Genomic DNA, 13,431 nt, shown 5'->3' with positions numbered 1-13,431 from the left:
CTATACATGGCAAGCACATGGGTGTGTGCTAAGCCTCTGCTTCTTCCCCCAAAAATTCGCTCCTCTTTTCCATCTACTGCAACTGTGAAATCACCAGAGCAAGACGCAATACATTTCTGCCTATAATTCTTCTATGCACACAGAGTCATGTTTTCACATAAGTGCCAAAACGAAATTTCTTTGCCAATTTGAAAGCACACTTACTGCTCTTTTTTTTTCGGGCCAAGTGAAAATCTCTTTTTACACTTTGAAATCACTTTTACAGACTGACACATTCTGAAACCTTTTTTTTAAATTTATTTAAATGCACATGTCCAAGCTGTTTTTTTTTCAGACCACCACCGTGTGTATTCTCTGTGACTGCCTACACTCCAGCAGGGGCAACCAGCCTTAGTGATGCTGAATGTATTTGCATTACAGACTTAAACCTGAAAACCCCACTCGCTTCTAATTACTGTGCATGACTATACATGGCAAGCACATGGGTGTGTGCTAAGCCTCTGCTTCTTCCCCCAAAAATTCGCTCCTCTTTTCCATCTACTGCAACTGTGAAATCACCAGAGCAAGACGCAATACATTTCTGCCTATAATTCTTCTATGCACACAGAGTCATGTTTTCACATAAGTGCCAAAACGAAATTTCTTTGCCAATTTGAAAGCACACTTACTGCTCTTTTTTTTTCGGGCCAAGTGAAAATCTCTTTTTACACTTTGAAATCACTTTTACAGACTGACACATTCTGAAACCTTTTTTTTAAATTTATTTAAATGCACATGTCCAAGCTGTTTTTTTTTCAGACCACCACCGTGTGTATTCTCTGTGACTGCCTACACTCCAGCAGGGGCAACCAGCCTTAGTGATGCTGAATGTATTTGCATTACAGACTTAAACCTGAAAACCCCACTCGCTTCTAATTACTGTGCATGACTATACATGGCAAGCACATGGGTGTGTGCTAAGCCTCTGCTTCTTCCCCCAAAAATTCGCTCCTCTTTTCCATCTACTGCAACTGTGAAATCACCAGAGCAAGACGCAATACATTTCTGCCTATAATTCTTCTATGCACACAGAGTCATGTTTTCACATAAGTGCCAAAACGAAATTTCTTTGCCAATTTGAAAGCACACTTACTGCTCTTTTTTTTTCGGGCCAAGTGAAAATCTCTTTTTACACTTTGAAATCACTTTTACAGACTGACACATTCTGAAACCTTTTTTTTAAATTTATTTAAATGCACATGTCCAAGCTGTTTTTTTTTCAGACCACCACCGTGTGTATTCTCTGTGACTGCCTACACTCCAGCAGGGGCAACCAGCCTTAGTGATGCTGAATGTATTTGCATTACAGACTTAAACCTGAAAACCCCACTCGCTTCTAATTACTGTGCATGACTATACATGGCAAGCACATGGGTGTGTGCTAAGCCTCTGCTTCTTCCCCCAAAAATTCGCTCCTCTTTTCCATCTACTGCAACTGTGAAATCACCAGAGCAAGACGCAATACATTTCTGCCTATAATTCTTCTATGCACACAGAGTCATGTTTTCACATAAGTGCCAAAACGAAATTTCTTTGCCAATTTGAAAGCACACTTACTGCTCTTTTTTTTTCGGGCCAAGTGAAAATCTCTTTTTACACTTTGAAATCACTTTTACAGACTGACACATTCTGAAACCTTTTTTTTAAATTTATTTAAATGCACATGTCCAAGCTGTTTTTTTTTCAGACCACCACCGTGTGTATTCTCTGTGACTGCCTACACTCCAGCAGGGGCAACCAGCCTTAGTGATGCTGAATGTATTTGCATTACAGACTTAAACCTGAAAACCCCACTCGCTTCTAATTACTGTGCATGACTATACATGGCAAGCACATGGGTGTGTGCTAAGCCTCTGCTTCTTCCCCCAAAAATTCGCTCCTCTTTTCCATCTACTGCAACTGTGAAATCACCAGAGCAAGACGCAATACATTTCTGCCTATAATTCTTCTATGCACACAGAGTCATGTTTTCACATAAGTGCCAAAACGAAATTTCTTTGCCAATTTGAAAGCACACTTACTGCTCTTTTTTTTTTGGGCCAAGTGAAAATCTCTTTTTACACTTTGAAATCACTTTTACAGACTGACACATTCTGAAACCTTTTTTTTAAATTTATTTAAATGCACATGTCCAAGCTGTTTTTTTTCAGACCACCACCGTGTGTATTCTCTGTGACTGCCTACACTCCAGCAGGGGCAACCAGCCTTAGTGATGCTGAATGTATTTGCATTACAGACTTAAACCTGAAAACCCCACTCGCTTCTAATTACTGTGCATGACTATACATGGCAAGCACATGGGTGTGTGCTAAGCCTCTGCTTCTTCCCCCAAAAATTCGCTCCTCTTTTCCATCTACTGCAACTGTGAAATCACCAGAGCAAGACGCAATACATTTCTGCCTATAATTCTTCTATGCACACAGAGTCATGTTTTCACATAAGTGCCAAAACGAAATTTCTTTGCCAATTTGAAAGCACACTTACTGCTCTTTTTTTTTTGGGCCAAGTGAAAATCTCTTTTACAGACTGACACATTATGAATCCACCATGTGTAACTACAACAAAAACAATTCCCATTTCTATTATTCATTTCTTAAGTTACCACATACATCCCCTCTCAAACTGTAAACTCACCTTTAAATTTAGTTAGTTGTGAAAGAAATGTGTCACTCAAACAGCAGATTATCAGAGCCAGGATCTCTGTTCTGTACACCTCTCTTCTCTCAGCAGAACCAGATAATGGCAAACTTTCCCTCTATTTTTCCACACATATACATGTAAGTTTCAAATCTCAGTGCTTCCCCCTTTTTTTCAAATGTAATGACACATTTCTATTGGTTGAAAACCAACCCTTTTCCAAAAGTACCCTGCCCCCAACTTGACTTCTGCCTAGTACCCTTCCCCCAACTTGACTTCTGCCTGCTACCATAGCAACAGCTCATGGAACACTGCTGTGTGCAGTTAGGTCAGAAGTTCGACACACAATGTTTCAATTCCACAGAGCAAGAGTGCTTGACTTTTCAATCCTAACTGCAAATCCATAGTACTGTTCTTTGGTTACACATTTTTTTGTACCAATACAAAACATGCTTCTATTAATTTTCACATACAGCCTAGTTTTTATTCTAGAATGGTATGAAACAGCCAATCAGTTCTTTTTGTTTTGTAAAAAATATGTATGCCTCCATTTCCAAACTGTCTTTATTTTCATATTGCCATTCTACTGAAAGACACCTCCTGAGTGCATCCAGTTCTCCTTTGAAGATGTTCACAGTGTGGATTGTAGGGCACAGCTATGTCTTCTGGAGTGAAAAGTTTGCAGAGAAAACAGATATGGTGAGAGACCTTGCTTTGCCAAATGTAGACATTAAATGGATTGGTCAGAGAGGGTTAAAGTGGCACCAATTGATGCCATTGGTGAAATCCTTCATGCAAATCCAACACCCTGACCTCATAATAGTGCACTGTGGTGGCAATGACCTAGGCACTTTGACTGGGGTAGGTCTGGAAATGCTTATGAAGGACACCTTTGCACAACTGTTTACACTTTTCCCTAAAACTGCCTTTGTGTTTTCCAACATATGCCAAAGGCAAAAATGGAACTGGTCCAATCATTTCTGTCCACAGATTGACAAAGCAAGAAAGCACGTCAACAAATCTGTTTCTGCTTTCCTCCGTGACTATGGTATGGGTGCCATTTACCACAACAACTTGCGTTACGACATGCAAGACATTTATAGAGGAGATGGTGTGCACTTCAATGATGAAGGGAACAGAGTCTTCCTCTTGAACCTTAGACTCTGCATCGGTACTTACTTGTAAGTACCACTAAAAAAATGACTCCATAAACACAACAGCTCTTTTTAGAGCTCCCTAATTTCTAAACTCTTAAATCTGATTTTCATTTATTTATTTTTATTTTTTTTACCGTACGCTTACCGTGAGCTTACCGTACGCGTACCCCGTGATTTTTTTTAAAATCAATAAATGTTTTTTTTGTACTTTTCTGTCCTTCTTTGACCCCCTTACAATTGTTAGGGGGTCTGTAACTCTCCTCATTGCCCCCTTTCTTTGTTTTCACTCTTTTTTTTCAGAGTGAAATACACAAAATGGCGGCCGCCGCTTCCTGGTTTCGGCCGATTCGAATGTTTACTAAGATCTAAGAGCCAATCAGAATCGCGCTCGCGCACGCCACCGTACGCTTACCGTAAGCGTACGGTAAGCGTACCGTAAGCTGGCTCAGATATATATATTGATTTAAAGGCTATTTTCTCAGAATCTACTGAACAGATTTACACCAAACCTACAAAAGGCACTTCCTTGACCTAGGGACTACCTCTCTGCCAAATTTCTAGTAATTCTGTTCAGCCGTTCGGGCTGTAGGTCGTTCTAAAGGTCCGATGGAAAAATGCATGGGAAAAACGCGTTTTGGGACCCCCCTTTTATCTCAGCCCCCGCTTGACGGATCCCCCCGAGACTTTCAGGGTAGGAGCGGAGCGTAGCGCCCCACCTATTTTGAGAAATTCGCGAGGATTCGTCGACCGGCGCCAAAGTTATTCAAAATAGAATGTTGAGGTTTTCCTATGGAAACGTGGTCCTAACTATAACTACCTACTGGCGACCGCCAGTAGGTAATATATATATATATTATCTACTGGCGGTCGCCAGTAGATAGTTATAGTTAGGACCCTGTTTCCATAGGAAATCCGCAACATTCTATTTGGAATAACTTTGGCGCCGGTCGATGAATCCTCGCGAAATTTTCAAAATAGGTGGGGCGCTACGCTCCGCTCCTACCCTGAAAGTCTCGGGGGGATTCGTCAAGCGGGGGCTGAGAAAAAAGGGGGGTCCCAAAACGCGTTTTTCCCATGCATTTTTCCATAGGACCTTTAGACACAGCTACAGCCCGAACGGCTGAACAGAGTTACTTGAAATTTGGCAGAGAGGTAGTCCTCAGGTCAAGGAAGTGCCTTTTGTAGGTCTGGTGTAAATCTGTTCAGTAGTTCCTGAGAAAATAGCATTTAAATCAATATATATATGTGGGCGGAGCCTAACCACACATCTCATCCTGAGATCTGATTGGCTGTCAGCACTTCATCCAAGAAGTGTTGGCAGCCATCTTGGGACCAATATACATGATAGCACCTCATTAAAAAGCATTGCAGTTAATAGAAGGTTTTAAGACTTTAGTTACATTATAAATCATTTGTTGATGGTACCATACTCATTTTAGGAATTGTGGTATGTTCTAAGGTGATTTCACCATGTGAAAAAGCCTTCTGCTGGGATATCATGATTGAGAGAAAAATATTTTCTCATGCTTTTACCACACAGGTTTGGAAGGTGATCTATAAGCTAAACTGAGAGCTTATTTTCTGTAAATTCACATTATCTTTCTCAGTCATGTGAGAATGAAGTCTGACATTCTCAGTAAAACATGTACATCCAACAAGGGCAGAGACTGTCAGTTGATTCCTTTGTGTTCTACTGCAGCTTTCCAGAGTGTTCCAAAGAACTACTAGAGCGCTAACCGTCCTACTTATGATAAATGTATGGCACACCTGAAGCCATCTTGCTTGGATTAAAGTGGTAACTCTTAAAACATTTAATTTAAAAAGGAACAAAATGAGGGGGTTCATTTTTCCATAAAAAGTATGATTAGTGCTGCAGAAAGAAAAATGAGGGCACATTTTGAGTGACTTCTCAAATCCTCTTCTATTTCATTAAAAAATTCTGACATGCAGACTGAAACATGCACTTTCAATACCAGCAGCAGTTTTCCCTGGTGAGCAGTAGCTTTACTACAGTGATCTAATGAGCAAAAAGAGTGCTAACATTCTGATTTTATGGCAAATGTGTGACACATTTGAATGCCTTCTTGATGGAATCAAAGTAAAAAACTGAAAGTATTTCCTACTGAGGAGACTGCAGTAAATGATGAAATTAGGAAACTTCATAACAAATAAGTCTCCCAAGATGGCCACCAGAGACAAAAGAGCCCAAATGTAGCCCAAATATCACCCAGATGTAGCCCAAGTATAGCCCAATGACAGAATGTCCAAGAATGTTCTTAAAAACAACTAGAGCACTTACTGTCTTCATTATGACAAAAGTATGGCACACCTGAAGCCATCTTGATTGGAATAAACTGGTAACACTTAAAACATTTAATTTAAAAAGGAACACAATGAGGGGGTTCATTTTGCCATAGAAATTATGATTAATGCTGAAGAAAGAAAATGAGGGCACATTTTGAGTGACTTCTCAAATCCTCTTCTATTTCATTAAAACATTCTGACATGCAGACTGAAACATGCACTTTTAATACCAGGAGCAGACTTCCATGGTGAACAGTAGTTTTACTACAGTGATCTAATGAGCAACTAGAGTGCTAACATTCAGAATTTATGGCAAATGTGTGACATATCTGAATACCTTCATGATGGAATCAAAGTAAAAAACTGAAAGCATTTCCGACTGAGGAGACTGCAGTACATGAGGAAATTAGGAAACTTCATAACAAATGAATCTCCCAAGATGGCCACCGGAGACAAAAGAGCCCAAATGTAGCCCAAAATCACCCAGATATAGCCCAAATATAGCCCAATGACAGAAGTGTGCAAAACACTTATTATTTTGTGTTTTTGCAGTGTTATATAGTGCAGACTTGTCAGGTATTGGAGTGCTTTACATGAGCATTGGTTACATCACACAAGAACAAATTCATTTTGGTTGTAGACATGGGGAGACTAAGTGATTTGACCAGAATCACAGAATGTCGAGCTGAAGCAGAAACTTCAACCTGGTTCCCCAGTTGCAAAGTCTGCAGTTCTGGAAGTAACACCACATCCTCTCCCCTAAGTGCAACATTTAATCAAGTTGTCAACTAGATAAAAAAACATAAAGATAACAAATAATTTAAAAGTGCTTTGTCGCTATTTGAAAACTCAGAAAATATGTCCTTATTTTAGTCTTTTAGAGCACTAACCATAATTTTGATGCCAATAAGACCCTCTCATATATGTAATTTCTAAAGGAATGCTCTAGGTATTACAGTTTTGATTACATCAAGATGATGTCAGGCGTTCCACACTTTTGTAATAAATATAGAATGTTAGCAATCTAGTTGTTCATTAGGATACTGTTGAGAGGCAGAGGCCAGGGGCACGGACTCTGAAAATTGAAGGCAGGTAGGAGGGTGCAAAGGCAACAATTTAACCACACTGAGCAGGCAGGAAGGGCCGTGGAAGCACAACAGACTATGGAGGGCAGTGGAAAGGGGGGCAGGGGCAACAAACCAACAATACAGGACTTGCAAGAGAAGCTGTTGGAGGGAAGATCTATTACGGGTCAAGGAAGCTAGGGGCGGTCCCCAGAGCCCCGGGAGCCACCACAGAACTGAGCAGGAGAGTGAGTCAGGGACAAAAGGGGCACCTTAATTTGATCCGGGGTGCCTAGGAACGCTTGCTCCAAAAATGAAGAAAACAGACATATGAGACATGGAATTGGAGGCAGAATACAATGGCAGTTTAATGAGAAGATGCAACTTCAAAGAAACCGCAGAATAGAGACATAAAGTACAAAATACAGAATCCAGATAATCATACAGCTGTCATGATATTCTCTGTATCTCAATTAATGGACTGACAGAGAGAGAGAGAAAACACATCTATAAATGCATCATGAGAAACAAGTTACACCAAGGAAAATGTTACCTAGGGACACTCACATTTACTCTTAGAGCAAGCATTCCTGCAATTACAATACAACATCTTTTAAATGCAAAAGTAAAGAGAACAATGGTTAAACATAACATGACATTTCATATAGGTAAAATAGAATAAGATACTTCAAGCAAAGCAGAGCAAGACATTTTAAGCAAAGGAAGACAAGAGCTCCCAGTTCTTGGGGAAAACCTGCACAGCCTGTTAACCTACATACAGACGGCGAGGTTGTCCGTCGATATCTGTGGGTGCTCCCTTTTTATATCATTGTGTGGGCTCCTTTGCACGCTACATCTACCTACGTATGCTACCCAAAAGCTTCGTCTGCAGATTTTACCAGACATTTCGTCATTTACCCACTTAATGCTGACAATGGACTGGGTGAAAAGGTCAGTCTCTCAGGCCAATCGCTTATCGTAAGTTCCATAGAGCAAGCAGAAAATAATGGGTATTGTACAGGAATTCAATATATTCATGTATAAAATCTCCTCAGTTCTCCTAACTTGACGCTCTGCGGTTGCCACTTCCTTAAAAGCGGGAAACCTGCCCAGGAAGCAAGTACCAGTCCAGGATGCAGCCTACTGTATGTCGACAGCTTCAGGGGGATGTTGAACTTTGATACCGAGCACGGAGCACTCGGGTAGGGTGGGGGCTACTAGTTTGGAGCAGAAGGCCTCGCAGACCTGCCTTCAGACTGCTATACACTAAAATTGCAGAGCTATGGTCAATTTAACAAAGAGGCCTACATATTGAACAGAAGGGCCTACACAGGGGTTTTATGCTGGCTGAGTGGTAAGGATGTCTCAGGATAATTATATAGCAACACAGGACCCGCTGGTCAATTTAATACGGCCTACAAATGCGGCTGGCAGGGCAAGGACAAGGGTCTCATACTTCAGGTGTGGACAGAACGGGCCAGGGGCCCCCTGTGATACAAAATCTACCCTCCTTCAAGGCTGTGGCAATGTAATAGACCATTGTGGGCAGAAGGAAGAGGCAATGGTAGTACAACCATACATGCCAACAGACCCGATTCAGCCAGGAAACGTCCAATGTTTTTAAGCTCAAATGGGCTTTATTTGATCTGTCTCCTGTCTACAATATCCTCTTTTTCAATGTAACTCAAAGGGGAAAATCAATACCCCAGTTTTTTTTCAAAATCTCCCTCTTACCAAGTTCAAAATGTTCGCAAGTATGGTACATTGGATCATGGAAGGAAATGGGATAGGGACATGGACTTGGATAACAGAGGACAGGAGAGACATGGAGAGGTGCACCAAACTGACCCTGCAGGGCAGGCATCAGGGTTTGCAGCAGCACAATACACCACGCAGGGCATGCAGGACGGGAGTGCAGCACAACAATCCATAGAAAGCAAGAGGGAGGGGACAGGACCATGCACATGGACAACAGAGAACAGAGGGGCAAGAGGCAATGGTAGCTAGCTGACCATAATGGACAGACAGGAGAGAAGGCTGCAGCATAACAGACCATAAAGGGCAGGAGGGACGGATCAGGGGCATTACAAGGAAACAGACAAGCCAGGAGGGAGGGAGTAGGGGTCTGCACATGTAAACAGAGGGCTGGGGGCAAGGGGGCAGGGCAGGAGCAGCAAGATAGCCATGGAGGTCAGGCAGGATGGGCACTAGAAGCAAGACACAACATGAAGAGCAACAGTGAGACTGTGATGGCATACACACAGACCATGGAGGGAAGGTGGGAGGGGGTCAGGGGCAGCTAACTGACCACACAGGGAAGGTGGGAGGGGCCATGGCAGCACAGAAGACCATGCATGGCAAGTGGGAGGGTTAGTGGCAGCACAATGGCTATGATGGGCAAGAAGGAGGGTGCAGGGGCATGCACAAAGGACGATGGAGGATAGAAGGGAGGGTCAGGACCTGTGCACAGACAAGAAAGTTCAGGGGAAGGGGCCTCACAACAGACCACACGGGGCAGGCAGGAGGAGCAGTTGCAGCACAACAGACCAGGGAGGACAGAAGGGTGTGGCAGTACAACGGACCATGTAGGACAGGAGGAAGAGGATAGAGGCATGGCATGTGGACAGGCAGGGTGGAGGTGGCAGGGACAGGTTACAGTCATCTGACTATGCTAGGCAGGTGGGAGGGGAGTGGCAGCTCAACAGAACACTCAGAGTAGATAGGAGTGGCAGGTCCATGGGACATGGTGGGCAAAAAGGATGGAGCAGGGGCATGCACAAAGACATCGGAGGGCAGGGGGAAGGAGAATAGGGGCAGCAAGCTAAGCACAGAGTTTAAGCAGGAGGTCAATGATGGGGCATAGAATTGGGCAATGGAGGGCAGGAGGAGTGGACTGGTACATCATACTAAATTGAGGGCAGTGGCAGCACATCAGACCATGCATGGCAGGAGGGAGGAGGCTAGTCCATGGATTCACACAACAGAGGATAGGAAGGAGGGGGATGGGGCAGCAAGCTAACTGTTCAGAGAAGGCGGGTATTAGAAACTTTATTGTTTTTAAAACATTTTGTCTGTGCAAACTACTTAAAATATGAACAAGTATGCAGCATAATCTCACTTTTATTCAGGAAGAAGAAGACGTTAGTGACTGTGACTCCGGGCTCACTTGGCAAAAACACCCCCTGACCCTCCACCCCCTATCGCAAAATGTAATGCCCGTGAAAAGGGTAGGTGAACACAGTGTTATATAGAACATAGTCCTGAGAGCACGATTGAAAATGAAAACTAGATATAGTGTATGGTATAAACTATGCACCAAAAAGTGTGATATAAGATGAACCAGGCGTGAAATATAATATGCAATACATTGTGCGCAATGACAGATTCATTGGAGAGCGCGAGATAGCACAGGCACTAGCGCGTGCTATGCGATATGCGCCTTGGAGTGTAATATGCACAGGGCAGTGTTGTGTAACCTAACTAGTCTCTAAAGTTGTAATATAAAATATGTGCTGGGGAGTGTAACGTTGCATATGCACTGTGACAAAGATATGGATCCCAAATTGTAATATTTATGGCATAGCACTGTGCGTTATAACATAGGCATCGAGGAAGGAACGTTAGATGGGGCAATATAACCCGTGCGAAGACAAGTGTGGCATGACATTTTCACGGGGTGGTGTTACAGTGCACATGGGCTAGAGAGTGTCATAGCATATGCACTAGCTAGTGGAATACAATACAGAGGTGTGTGGCACTCGGCAGGCAATGGTGGGTGTAACACAGCATTGGGCTCTGTCAGGAGCGCGCTGTGACTCGCAAGTGATGTTCGTCCCCTTTCCAGAGAGTAAAATAAAAAGTATTACACATCCAGCAGTGGATGTGTGTTTTATTAACTGTGAGGGGGGTTTCTTGCATAGTTTTGGTCGAATTTTTGTCGAATCCCCTTTGAATGGCTTGGTGTGCATGTGTATTAAATGTGCCCGTCAATAGCTACCCATGTTTGTATAAATAAACGACAAGGGTGTCTACCGGGATTAGGCACGGTAGAGCATCAGACATGTCAGAGCTTCACTAGTGGTGTAAATACATTCCACGTGGATTAATTGCATGCATAGTCGCCTTTTAATGAATATCACGCAAATCGTCATGGTGATAGGTACGTACGGTTTGTCCAGCATGTCCTAGGTGTGTCTATAAATATATATTTTTTAAAAATAATAAAAAACAGTGGCCGGCCCTGGGGATTGGGGTCAAAAAAATATGATTAGGAGACAGGCCCTGGGGGATGGGGTCATCAGGGCCAATAAATTAGAATAAGAAGGGGAACCACACAGCCCCCCTTCTTAAAAAAATAAAAAAAATAAAAGACTGGCATCGTGCCGGAGGCCATGCCCCCTCCATGCAGCACTCTGCAAACGCGCCCCCAACAGGCATCTCCAGTATGCGCCAGGGAGCTGCGCTGCAGACAGGTGTTCTGAGGCCAAGCCCCTTTTTACACCTCTCTGCAACGCAGCTCTGTGGCGCTTACTGGAGGTACCTAGTGGTCTAGTGTGACCCTAGGGACCCTTAGGATTCAAGGGGACTTAATCTCTCAACTTAGAACAACGACAGGGCGCGTTTACACAGTGGTGAAGGGAGGGGACGGGGCCTGAGGTGACGTGTGCAAACACGCACCATGGCACGTTTTAAATTGGGGATATAATTTCCCTTCAATACTGAGGGCCCCTGGGGGCTAACTAGCCCACCAAGTGCTTCCAGTAAGCGCCACTGAGCTGCATTGCAGAGAGGTGGTCCAGGCCGTGCCACTTTTTACACCTCTCTGCAACGCAGCTCTGTGGCACTTACTGGAGGTACCTAGTGGGCTAGTTGGACCCTAGGGACCCTCAGGACTCAAATGAACTTAATCTCCCAACTAAAAACGGACACAGGGCGTGTTTACACAATGGTGAAAGGAGGGGACGGGGCCTGAGTTAACGTGTGCAAAAACGCCCTGTGGCCTGTTTTAAGAGGTAGTTTTAATCCCCATGCCCTATTATATACTAGGGGCTTATAGAGGAGGTAAGGCTAATCACAGGGGGACCCCAACGCATAATGTTCCCTAGTGTATGTAGGTGTTTTCACTGTATTCTAAGTGTCTTTTAACATAGCACTGGCTCTAGGACTGGTTAGTCAGACTCAGTTACCACCAGTATCCGTCTGAAAAAGTTGAGGGTACAGGATGATTTTGCAACAAGGCTTCTTTCTGCTCTTCTTTTTGTTCTTTCTGCACGTTATCCTTCTTCCTGCACTTATCTTCGTATTTGAGGACTTCTGTTGCTTCTTTCTGCACTTCTTTTGTTTCTTTCTGTGCATTTTTTCTTCTTTCTTCACATGTCCTATCTCTGTAGGCATAGTTAGAAATTAGCATTTAAAAAACCTTTGAAATTAACAGAAAAAACCATAGGTTTCAGGCACGTTATAGTTAGGAATTAGCATTTAAAAAACCTCAGAAATTCACTGAAAAAACCATAGGTTTCAGGGGTGTTATAGTTAGCTGGACTTTTCACTTGTACAAAACCATTGAAATTCCCCCGTTATAGTTAGTTCAGCTAACTATAACTCGCGCGCCCGCAATGCACTGCTGATGACGTCACATATTACATCACTCATGACATGGTCAGTGACATCACTCATGACATCACTGATGACATCTCAAATGACATCACTGATGACATCACTGATGACATCATCCTTGTGATAGAGTGGCAGACCTCCTCTCACCCTAATATAACCTTTGATACACACATTCAAAAATAGAGACTAACATTTTCAAAACAATGGACATACCAATACCAGTTACAACAACCTCTTCAGTAATTCTAAGATCCACATACACATCCACTCATTCACCAACAGTCCAATACAGTCACTCATACATGTACTCACTCATCATATGTACTCATACACCTATACATCCTGTTACACAATGCCACTCATCCATAGAGTTACTCACACACATAGTCACTCATGCTAATAAAGAATCAAACATACATTTACTTGCATATACAGTTATACACACACCACCACACTTACTTCTACGGAAACTTACACATACTTAGTCTTTTAAACAATCACTTATAGAAACACATACTTATTCATACAGGAACTCTTTCAATCTCTCACTCTCACATATACTCACATATATACACCAATAGTCACATATACTAGTTTAAAACATATGTAGTTAC

At 42.8% G+C, this 13,431-nt stretch overlaps 1 protein-coding gene across 1 annotated transcript in view; it reads right to left on the bottom strand.

Moving 5' to 3' along the window:
- Window positions 1-13,431, bottom strand: part of ADGRG4 (adhesion G protein-coupled receptor G4) — a 1,724,535-nt gene that overhangs the window by 461,374 nt on the left and 1,249,730 nt on the right. The window lies entirely within an intron of this gene.

This window comes from Triturus cristatus, chromosome 5_2 (assembly GCF_964204655.1).
Source record: "Triturus cristatus chromosome 5_2, aTriCri1.1, whole genome shotgun sequence".
In the NCBI taxonomy this organism is placed as follows: domain Eukaryota; kingdom Metazoa; phylum Chordata; class Amphibia; order Caudata; family Salamandridae; genus Triturus; species Triturus cristatus.
Note: the sequence above shows the minus strand (reverse complement) of the source record. Positions and strands in the feature narration are given on the sequence as shown.